The sequence below is a fragment of the Leiobunum rupestre genome, chromosome 11 (genome assembly GCF_980474605.1).
Source record: "Leiobunum rupestre chromosome 11, qqLeiRupe1.1.hap1, whole genome shotgun sequence".
In the NCBI taxonomy this organism is placed as follows: Eukaryota; Metazoa; Arthropoda; class Arachnida; order Opiliones; family Sclerosomatidae; genus Leiobunum; species Leiobunum rupestre.
In genome coordinates, this window is record NC_143394.1 from 11,702,473 (window position 1) to 11,715,802 (window position 13,330).

Sequence of the window (13,330 nt, forward strand, 5' to 3'; positions counted from 1 at the left end):
ATACAAAACGGTATAATTAAATTAATAATCACGAAAAAAAATGTAGTTAAAGTAAATTTCATTACAAGAATTATTTGATTACGATATTTCTGTTAGATATAACTAATGTTATTTCAAATAAATTTCACGTGAACAATCAACATTTACCACCGTTTACAAGGTTTATTGTAGCTCTCAAGTAACAAGGCGTAAAATTACGTCCAAACGCGAAATTCAAATATTTATCTATTGAGTAAAGTAAGAAAATGGGTCAACAGTATTGTGTATTTACAATGAAGAATGAGACATCAAGTTATCTCGCGAGTAATTTGCATACACAATAAAATCCACCACCTAATCACGCCAAAAATAATAATAAATAAAAACAAGTTTCACCTCTCAAATTCTCAACGGAATATAGAGGTCAGCAATGGAGTCTTTAGCAGACAACAACGCAACAACTGCGGTTTAAAAGATAAAGTGAATTTTGTTTTTCGTCGTGAAATTCCTTTTGATAGAAAAGATAGATAAACAACACGACGTGGCTTGAAAGTACTTCATGTTTTCACTTTGTGATTGAAACAGATACAAAACGTTGTTTGTTTGAATAACTAAGAACTTACACCTCATACATTTTTCCCTATATCCTTCATATATTTCCACCTCTAGACCTCAGAAAGGTTTTCCTATATACCTCATAAATGTTTCCCTATATACCTCATAAATGTTTACCTATATACCTCATACATTTTTCCCTATATATCTCATAAATGTTTCCCTATGTACCTCATACATTTTTCCCTATATACCTCATAAATGTTTCCCTACATAAATTTTTCTGATATTTTCCCTATATACTTAGTATATTTCCACCTATATACGTCATAAAGTTCCACCTATATGTATACATTTCCCTCTATAAACTTCAAAGAGTTTCGTCATTGTACCTCATATATTTTCGCTAAAATACCCCATAGAGCACCACCTAAATACCTAATAGATTTTCTAATACTCCATTGATTTTTGCTAAAATACCACATAGTTCCTATACTAAATACCTCATAGATCATATAATAAATACCTCATAGATCTTATAATAATAAATAATAATAATAATCAGCTAGGCTAATACCCAAGGCACCACCTTAGGTTACAATGCTAAATACCTCATAGATCCTACACTAAATACCTAATACATAATTAGATCCTATACTAAATACCTCATAGATCATTAGATCCTATACTAAATACCTCATAGATCATTAGATCATATTCTAAATACCTCATAGATCAGTAGATCCTATACTAAATACCTCATAGATCATTAGATCCTATACTAAATACCTCATAGATCATTAGATCCTATACTAAATACCTCATAGATCATTAGATCCTATACTAAATACCTCATAGATCATTAGATCCTATACTAAATACCTCATAGATCATTAGATCCTATACTAAATACCTCAGATCATTAGATCCTATACTAAATACCTCATAGATCATTAGATCCTATACTAAATACCTCATAAATCATTAGATCCTTTACTAAATACCTGGTAGATCCTATACTTAATACCTAGTAGATCATTAGATCCTATAGACCTATACTAAATACCTCGTAGATCATTAGATCCTATAGACCTATACTAAATACCTCGTAGATCATTAGATCCTATAGACCTATACTAAATACCTCGTAGATCATTAGATCCTATAGACCTATACTAAATACCTCGTAGATCATTAGATCCTATAGACCTATACTAAATACCTCGTAGATCATTAGATCCTATAGACCTATACTAAATACCTCGTAGATCATTAGATCCTATAGACCTATACTAAATACATCGTAGATCATTAGATCCTATAGACCTATACTAAATACCTCGTAGATCATTAGATCTTATAGACCTATACTAAATACCTCGTAGATCATTAGATCCTATAGACCTATACTAAATACCTCGTAGATCATTAGATCCTATAGACCTATACTAAATACCTCGTAGATCATTAGATCCTATAGACCTATACTAAATACCTCGTAGATCATTAGATCCTATACTAAATACCTCGTAGACCCTATAATAAATACCTCAAAGATATAAGCTTTAATCACCCATAGCTTAAGTACGCCGTAGAGGTTCACCTCATAGATTTCACCCTACATGCCTAATAAATTTCACCTAAATACCTGATAGAATTTCACCTAACTACCTGATATAATTTCGCCTAAATACACCATAAATTTTCATCTAAATACCTGATAGAATTTCCTCTAAATACGCCATAAAGTGTCACCTAAATTGCACATAGAATTTCGCCTAAATAAACCATAAATTTTGGCCTACCACGTAAGATTTCCCAAAAATGACCCAAAATTTGCAAAGATTTCAAAGGGAGCAGTCTCTACACAAATCAAGAAAACGTAATTAACCTAAATTTACCAACCATTTCTAGTAAAAACATAAACTGTCAAAAATATTTGTGTAAAGCTTCCTGGCTCAGAAAAGCGAAACAAACGGAAAGAAAAGCTCAATACAAATGCTAAGTAGATTCACACATACAATATTTCTCAGTAAGTGTGCCGCCTACGAACGAGCCTCAACAACGCCACCAACGGCAGAGACATGCCAGTCACGTATGAATGTACATCACCTACGCGAGATCCGACGTGAACAGATCGACCAAGAAATACCTCCAATAAGTCCGTTCTGTCGTGGAAATGCCGTTTCACCGAGAGATACCGAGAAAAGAATGGTTGATTTGATTTGAGCTTAGTGATAAAATTTTGACTTTTGCTTCGTAGATTAACTATAAGCTATAAAGCGTAATTACAATTTCAGAATTTTCATGATTCAATAAGCTTACCGACATCTACCGCCTGTAAAAGTAACTAACAAAGGGGAAGTCTAAAGTAACTTCGCAGTTTTATTATGATATTCTGTTTCGTCAACCACCATAAAAAAGTTAAGAAATCCCTTAATTTCATTGGTAAAATAATGATTATAATTATAATATAATAATTATAATATAATAATTATCATATAACAATTATAATATAAGAATTATAATATAATAATTTTAATATAATAATTATCATATAACAATTATAATATAAGAATTATAATATAATAATTTTAATATAATAATTATCATATAACAATTATATAAGAATTATAATATAAGAACTATAATGTAATAATTATAATATAATAATTATATTATAATAATTATAATATTATAATTATAATAAAATAATTATAATATAATATAATAATTATAATATAATATATCATATAATCATTATAATATAATATATAATATCATAATTATAATATAATATATAATATCATAATTATAATATAATATATAATATCATAATTATAATATAATATATAATATCATAATTATAATATAATATATAATATCATAATTATAATATAATATATAATATAATAATTATAATATAATATATAATATCATAATTATAATATAATATATAATATCATAATTATAATATAATATATAATATCATAATTATAATATAATATATAATATCATAATTATAATATAATATATAATATCATAATTATAATATAATATATAATATCATAATTATAATATAATATATAATATCATAATTATAATATAATATATAATATCATAATTATAATATAATATATAATATCATAATTATAATATAATATATAATATCATAATTATAATATATAACAATAATTGTTGTATTCGTAAGAATATAAGATTAACTATTAAAATTTAGAAAGATAATAACCAAAGCTTACTGAAAAATGAAAAAATACGTCTACTTTTTAATAATTATGAATTGCTGAAAGATAAAAACGATTTTTCGTTTATGAAAGTAACTAGAACTAAATACGTTTCGAGTTTTAATTATGAATGAATTAATTAATTAATAAAACCACACTAAAAATGTAAAAGCAAACGAATTAAGATACTCTATAGTCCGTATTTTTAAATGAAGATGGCACTATACGTTATATGCTCAGGTACCACAGAGCTTTATTATCAATTGAAACAAAAGTCAGTTGGTGAAAATTCCCTTCAACCTATCTTGTGATGACTCACTTCCTCAACGTCATAACATCATCTTCCCTTAAACTTGAGGGAGCCAGTAGGGAAAGTTAATCTTCATCACTTACGCCCCAGTGAAGCCGCTTTCCCTGAAACCCGAGTCAGCGCGAGTAAAGACGACCCAGCAGACGACGTTATGACGAAGGGGAGGTGAGTCTTCACAAGATAGGGAAAGGGAATTTTCACCCACTGACTCTAGTTATGAATACACAAATACATTTTCGAAAATTGCCTACCCCACTTGAGTCTTCTTAAAGTTTCGGTGGAGGGGGTAGTCATGCACTTCAGAGATCTGCTGTACAAATAGTGAGAAATCGAAATAATTATTTACGGAAATCTAGAAATAAAGGAGAAATATTAGAAATCTAGAGAAATCCAAAGAAGTATAAGAAATCTCTAGAAATTCAAAGAAATATTGGAAATCTAGAAAAATTCAAAGAAATATTGGAAATCTAGAGAAATACATTAGAAATATTATAAATCACGAGAAATCCAAAGAAGTATAAGAAATCTCTAGAAATTCAAAGAAATATTGGAAATCTAGAGAAATTCAAAGAAATATTGGAAATCTCGAAAAATTCAAAGAAATATTGGAAATCTAGAGAAATACATTAGAAATATTATAAATCACGAGAAATCCAAAGAAGTATAAGAAATCTCTAGAAATTCAAAGAAATATTGTAAATCTAGAGAAATTCAAAGAAATATTGGAAATCTCGAGAAATTCAAAGAAATATTGGAAATCTAGAGAAATACATTAGAAATATTATAAATCACGAGAAATCCAAAGAAGTATAAGAAATCTCTAGAAATTCAAAGAAATATTGGAAATCTAGAGAAATACATTAGAAATATTATAAATCACGAGAAATCCAAAGAAGTATAAGAAATCTCTAGAAATTCAAAGAAATATTGTAAATCTAGAGAAATTCAAAGAAATATTGGAAATCTCGAGAAATTCAAAGAAATATTGGAAATCTAGAGAAAGACATTAGAAATATTATAAATCACGAGAAATCCAAAGAAGTATAAGAAATCTCTAGAAATTCAAAGAAATATTGGAAATCTAGAGAAATTCAAAGAAATATTGTAAATCTCGAGAAATTCAAAGAAATATTGGAAAGCTAGATAAATACATTAGAAATATTAGAAACGAAAATAATTTTGATATTTCTGGAAATCTTGATAATTCTGGAAATCTGAAAACATCGGAAATATATAAAAAAAATATATCGGAAATATTTAAGAAATATCGGAAATATTTAAGAAATATCGGAAATATTTAAGAAATATCGGAAATATTTAAGAAATATCGGAAATATTTAAGAAATAACGGAAATATTTAAGAAATAACGGAAATATTTAAGAAATATCGGGAATATTTAAGAAATATCGGAAATATTAAAGAGACATCGGAAATATTTGAGAAATATCAAAAATATTTGAGAAATATCGGAAATATTTGAGAAATATCGGAAATATTTAAGAAGTATCGGAAATATTGGGAAATCACAAAATCTGGTGTACAATTTTTTTCAAAGCGGCTAACCCCTCGGTTTTGGTCCACGGCTACAGTACCGATTGAAATAGTTTCCCCAAACGTAAAAATACAAGGCAAAAAAGGCTAAAAACAACGGATGGAAGAAAAATAGAGGGAAAATTGTGCAGGAATCTTCTTTGAAGCGAAAGCGTCCCTTTCAAGTGTTTCTGTTCTCAGCGAGAAGTTTAATTTATACAGTTCGCTCATGAGCCCGCCTCGAGTTTTTTTAGACCTCGTATTATGCGCTAGAAACTCGAGGGGAGGGCCTTTCTTGCTTTTTACTTTTAGGGTAAGATCGCCTCTTTCGGAATAGGGGAGGTCATCTTTTAGTTCATCAAGGCTTTTCAAAAATGCCCCGAAAAAATATCTACGCTGGCTGTGATAAATATACAAAGTCCGTGTACGCCTGCACTCGCGAAGAATTTTTAAATCATGCTCCCAAAAAGAATAGACAAAAGTCAAAGCGAGTTTTTTCTTTTCGCCGCATTTTTTGATAGGTTGATTTCACGCTGATTGGTTACGCGTAAACACCTTTTTTAACCACGTAGAAAATATATGTAGTTTAAGGCAAGGATTACATAATGCGAAGGTAAAATATTTCTTTAAATCTTTACGTTTCTTAAGACAAACACGCGGTACTTGTTAGGCTTAGTCAATATTTTGGGAATATTTCTGTAAAAATTACGTAAGGTAGTATTTACACAATGTTAGGGAATTATATTAACAAATTTCGCTATACCAAAAATAACTTTTATAATGTCGCCATTTACATAAATATATAATAATGAAATTTGACCAAGTGTTCGTTAAAAAATATATTAATATGAATTTTTACCAACGATTTAATATGATTTTTACCCACGATATAATGTTATTTTTACTCGCGATTTAATATGATTTTTACCCACGATATAATGTTATTTTTACTCGCGATTTAATATGAATTTTACAAATGACAATGTAAATTTTTCCAACAATATAAGATGAATTTGCCTTCGATAATATTGGAATTTTACCAACGATATAATATATTTTTAACAACGATATAATATATTTTTAACAACGATATAATATATTTTCAACAACGATATAATAAATTTTTAACAACGATGTAATATATTTTTAACCACGATGTAATATATTTTTAACAACGATATAATATATTTTCAACAACGATATAATAAATTTTTAACAACGATATAATATATTTTTAACAACGATATAATATATTTTCAACAACGATATAATATATTTTTAACAACGATATAATATATTTTCAACAACGATATAATATATTTTTAACAACGATATAATATATTTTAACAACGATATAATATATTTTTAACAACGATATAATATATTTTACCAATGATGATATAATATGAATTCTACCAACGATAATATAAATTTTACCAATGATGATATAAATTTTACCAACGATAACATAAATTTTCCTAATGATATACTATGAATTTTACAAACTATATAATATAAATTTTACCAACGACCAAATATGAGTTTTGCCAACGATATAATATAAATTTTACCAGCGACCAAATATGAATTTTGCCAACGATATAATATGAATTTTACCAGGAATAAATTTTACCAACTATAATGTAAATTTTACCAATGATGTAATATGAAATTTACCAATGATAATATAAATTTTACCAACGATAATATAAATTTTACCAACGATAATACAAATTTTACCAACGATAATACAAATTTTTCCAACGATAATACAAATTTTACCAACGATAATACAAATTTTTCCAACGATAATACAAATTTTCCAAACGATATGTTATGAATTTTTAAAACAATATAATACAAATTTTACCAACAAATTTGGCATCAGATTTATCAGAAGCTAAGGTTGATTGGCGCTAGTCAAGTTAAAAAAGTCCTAGCCGGCGATTTTTCGATAGAGTTCATACTTCCTTTAAGATATTATTATCAGCTTAGGTCTTTTTAAGTTTTTATACCAAATGATATTCTGAAGAAACTCAATTTATATTTTGGTTCTAATGTTTTTGAAAGGCTTCAAACTAGAGTTGTAAGTCGGAAACGACCGAGGCCTTTTTTCCGGAAAAGATTCCGTATTTTTCCGAATATAAGAAAGAAAACTTTTTCATTCCATGATTAGCCTAATATTGTTCGCAAATTTAAATTTCGTGGCATTTTCACTTCGTTTTTTCGAACAAAAAAGTTTCAATTCTTTATTTTCTGATTTGCCGAAAAGTTTAGTAATATATGTTTCAATTTTTTGTTTTTCCAATTAGCCGAAAATTTTCCGTAAGTCGATACATTTTAGAAAAAATTTAAAAAAATTTCGTTATTTAATTTTTCTAGAAAATTAACAACTCTACTTTAAACATAATAACCAATTTACAAATCCTCTAAAAGGAGGTCATTTGAACAAAAATGTGAGAAATTTAGATCGACTAAACATTATAAAATTTAAGAAAGTTAAAATGAAAATAAAGAAATAACATATTAATATAGACTGAAAATTAATACATTCTACCATAAGTCCATAATTACTGTTCCCATAAGTGTGCAAGTTTCCTATCTCCCGCATGCTCAATATTCACTGAGAAAAAAATTTCGAAACGATCACGCATTTTTAGTGATATTTGCCTCGTTGTCATAGTGAGCGCGTACAAGTGAAAATTTGGTTTTAAGTCTCATATTTTCCCCGCTAGAGGCGCTTATCTGTTTTTTTTGATATTATTCTACGTCACTCTACGCATAAAAGTATCAGTATTTATTTTTACAAACTAACCAATTTATGGAGTCATAGTTATAGACTTATGATTCTACTTTTTATAATTTTCAAGTAAAATGCCACTCCAAACGAAACCGTATCAGTATTTATTTTTACAAACTGACCCACTTATGGATTCATACTTACAGACTTATGATTCTACTTTTTATAATTTTCAAGTAAAATGCCACTGCACACGAAACCGTATCAGTATTTATTTTGACTAACTGACTCACTTATGGAACGTGATTATAGACTTATGATTCTACCTATTACAGTTTTTCTGAATAATGCCCCGATCACACGAAATAACTGAGACCAAAAGTATATAAATATATCTAAATATAGAACGATCTCACTATAGTTATTAATATTAAATCAGGAAAATATGTTTTCATAAATTCATAATTTTAGCATTTTTGATCGACAGGCCGAGTAAAGAGCACTTAAATCTGAAAGTCGGTGGCAGTGTTACCAGAGCTCTGACCAAATAATTTCAGCGATCGACGTCACAACCCCCCCCCCCCCTCAATATTTAGGGTACTTCAGTTAACATATTATACACACATATACCGTAAAAGAAACTCCATTTTCAGGGATAAAAAAGTGGGGAATTTTTTTTTGCAAATTAGAAAAACTATTGATTTGATCAGAAAGTTCTGGCAAACTTTTGATCTTTAGAACAAGTAAGAAAGGGGTCGCTTTTCCTATTAGTCGTCCGAAGAAGGCTTCAAAAAATTAAGGCAGCTCCTAAGAAAAGGCTTCTTACTTCTCTAGCTCCCTCCAGCGGCCGATCCGTTGTGGGAGTTTTTGGCAATTTCGAGCCCCGCCAGAGGGCGGTAGCGTCGACCTCCTTTTTTCTCATTATCCGGCTTAATGAAGCGTTGGTGGCCCAACATGCCTCACTCTCCTCGGAACCTCTCAAAAATTCGCGAGAGCGAAATCTACTTTCGGCCGAGGCTTAGAAGGACGATTTTTTCCTCGCCCGTTTTCCCTACCTTTTTCTCGCAATCTATTTTACGTAAAAAAGCGTACGTAGCTGCCTACAATATCAATTTTAGCCTAATTTCAACTGTCATAGTGTTTCCTTTAGAGACTTCGTCTATCTATTTTATGTAGAAGAATTTAGCCGTATAATGTAAAACTTGCGTTAAGTTGACAAAATATATTCGTTTTCTTCACGTTCTTTTACGAAAGAAATTATTACAGAAAGGTGTAAGGTCAAGTTTCTAATACTCGAGTCTGGCAACACTGCTATCATAGTTGTTTATTATAGGGTGAAAAATGCTATTTAATTATTTAATTTGGTGTTTATTTAATATTTGCAACCAGAAAGTAAATTTTAGTACTTAGATAAGATGGCTTAAAGTATATTTCAAAACGTAGTCATAAATTTAATATTATCATTATCAATAAGATATTGTTAGTTCACTGTATAAAAATGTTTTTTTAAACGATAAATCGAATATGTGTCAAATAATCCACCTCTTTTTAATAAGTTTGTTTGTATTTACCGAGAATACTTTTGCGAACTGCAATTTCAGATTTATACTAACCTTGTATTTTATTAATTCTAGTAAAGCAAATCTTGCCAGTACAGCTAAAACATTTTATTTTCATAAACATAAGTTTTTACGATTCACTTTTCAGCTAACTTTAAAATTAAAACCGCAGAGGACGATTACTAAAATTGCCTATTGTTACGGAAAAAAACATTTGTCTCTCGAACGGGGCTTAAATTAATGACGTCACAGAAGGATTCGAAGTGATTCTCCATCAGTAAAAATGGAAAACGGAATTGAGAGGATTAGGTGGGTGGCTTCACCCTGGGCACCGGTGTTCCGCAGTTGGAGCACTTCTACAGGGGCTAGTAGGTCAAAAATAGACTTCGTTGTGTTTTTTGATTTAAATCAACTCAAAGAAGGTAAGAGGGTTCCGGTATTTGAAAAAGCAGGCGACGAATGAGTACATTAAAAAATGACTAAGGCTTAGGGAATTCTTTTAAGTTATCGAAAAAGATTTGATTGAAATGGTAAGTGAAAATATCTCAAATAACATAATTTAAAACATTTCAAATAATTAATATGATTTTATTTCAACACCTGCGATTAAATTTGTATGTTCATTCTTGCATAATAAAAGAAACACAGATGGCGTCGTATTTCACTCCGCCAGACGTTAAAAAAATTATGCTTAAAGGGATTATAACCTCAAACCGGTTCTTTAGCGAAAACCCCAACAATTTGAGAAAATACCTGCGCAACAAACCACTAAGCAGCGCCGAAAAATGGCAAAAGCCACAGGAGGGAGCGGAAAATATTGGAACTCTTGGGGGTGGAGACACAGAAATACTACCGCCTTCTCTTTGACGAAATTTGGAACCAAAATTTGGGAAGACTCGTACATAAATTGTCAATTGGTTTGACAAAGAGTCTGATATTTACAAATTGAAATAAAATACAATGCTTATGATAATAATACCAATAATATTATTAATGTAATAGTAATTAATTAATTAATATATTTCTTAATAAATAAGTATTAATCTACGCTATAAAAAAGTAACGTAACGTAATATTATATAATAATATAATAATAATGTATTCCACATTTTCAAATAACAGTTAATCCGCCATATTTTTTCCCAAGTAAATCCCTCTTTAGGGGGTTTTCGGTCGGAGAGTTTTGAACCAATGAAACGCGGCTAAATACTTACGTATATCTGATGTCAAAAGAACCGCCCTCACCTGTCTCCGGATTTTAAGAGGTGTGGTGGTGCCTCACTTACGTTAGAAATCTTGCTCTGGTTTTAAAATAAATTTCTTGCAAGAATTCTTAGCTGGCAACATTGTTAGAAAAGATAAATATTTTGTACGTAAATTTTCATCATTTCTTTTGGAAACAACTCAACACATTTTTAGGCGAAGTTATCGAAAACTTACTCCCTCACGGAGCACATATCGCCATCTATTGACTTCGACACGAACTACTTTTAACCTTACTTTCTTACAGAAACATACGAGAGTTATAATCTCGACCTAAATTTGTCAGGAAATTAAAACAACCGAATAATCATATTCAAATCATTCTTACACCGAAAAATATCCGAAAAACATTTTATTTATGATTAACATTATCATTATGTTAGTAGCTGCTTTTGAATTGGTAACAAATCATTTGAATTACATAATAGCATAAATATTATAAGTTAACCAAGAATGTAATTATTATTTTATTTAAAAATATTTCACGATTATTTTGTAATTAAATTTTGAAATTTGGATTTATTGAGGTTAGAGCGACCACTGCGCCATCTTCTGAAATTTTAACATAGTATAGGAAATATAGTGCCATCTACATTTACAAAATCGAACTAAAGCTTTTAATTCGTCTGCTTGACTCGGTATAAATGTTCCGAAGGGGTAGTCACTTAAGTAATCAGGTGTTCAAATCATAGGTAATCACGGGAATTCACTTAAAATAATCACAGGAAATCATCGAAAACTTAAGAGCAATCACTGAAAATCATCGAAAACCTATGAGCAATCACTGGAAATAATCGAAAACTTATGAGCGATCACTGGAAATCATCGAAAACTTATGAGCAATCACTGGAAATCATCGAAAACTTATGAGCAATCACTGGAAATCATCGAAACCTTATGAACAATCACTAGAAATCATCGAAACCTTATGAGCAATCACTGGAAATCATCGAAAACATATGAGCCATCACTAGAAATCATCGAAAACTTATGAGCAATCACTGTAAATCATCGAAAACTTATGAGCAATCACTGTAAATTATCGAAAACTTGTGAGCAATCACTGGAAATCATCGAAACCTTATGATCAATCACTAGAAATCACCAAAAACGTATGAGCAATCACTGGAAATCATCGAAAACTTACGAGCAATCACTGGAAATCATTGAAAACTTATGAGCCATCACTGGAAATCATTGACAACTTATGAGCAATCACTGGTTATCACCGATTGTTTTACGAAAATCAGTACTACCCCCTCGAAATGTCCTAAAGATGTCACTGAAAGAGTGACTTGTTACATTTTTCTTTAGCGTTATAGTAGGGCAGATAAGTCGAAATCTCCATAGGAATATTTCACTTTTTGACGAAGCAAGAAAATTTCCACATATCTACTCTAAATATATTATATTATTTTCATCTTGCATGCCCACCATAGATATAAGTAATGTATATAAAGGTCTAGATAAATTTCGGGGTGTCTAAGCCTAACATAAAATACGGAATTGACACCTAGCAGACACCGAGGAAGGCACGTGACCAAGAGCAAGAGCTCTCTTAGCATTTTAGTACAAAGTGCTTGACCTTTCCGCAGGCGGTAGTCTTTAGACACCATCTGTTGGTGACTTTAAGTATCATTTTTAAGCAGGAGACAAGGGCTCTCGCGACGATAGCACGAGCTTTCTTACCGATAGATAGCGCCTTATAAGGATAGCCTGCAGAAATTACGCGTTTCTGCTAGGTGTCACCTCCGTATTCACTCCCTTTGAAATATTTTATCTAGACCTTTATATAAGTTTCCTATATCTATGATGTCCACCCATCCGCCATCTTGGATCCAAAATGGTAGACATTTTATGTTCAAAATAGTCATATTTTATTTTTGGCAGAAATTTTATTTAGACATTTGACAAATTTTCAACGTTATTTAAATTATTAGTTGTTAACAAAGATAACACCATAGAAATCTCATAGGTAACTAGAATGCTGCCGCCTACGGCCGAGCTTGACGCCAGTTCGCCTTGAACCTTCAGCCAATGAGAGGCCGTAGAGTGGTTCCGCCAAGGAGGATAATAATCCTTCTTGGTTCCGTTACTATAGCGGGAGATAGCGGACGTCATTCTCCCCGGTGACATTAAATTCTTTGC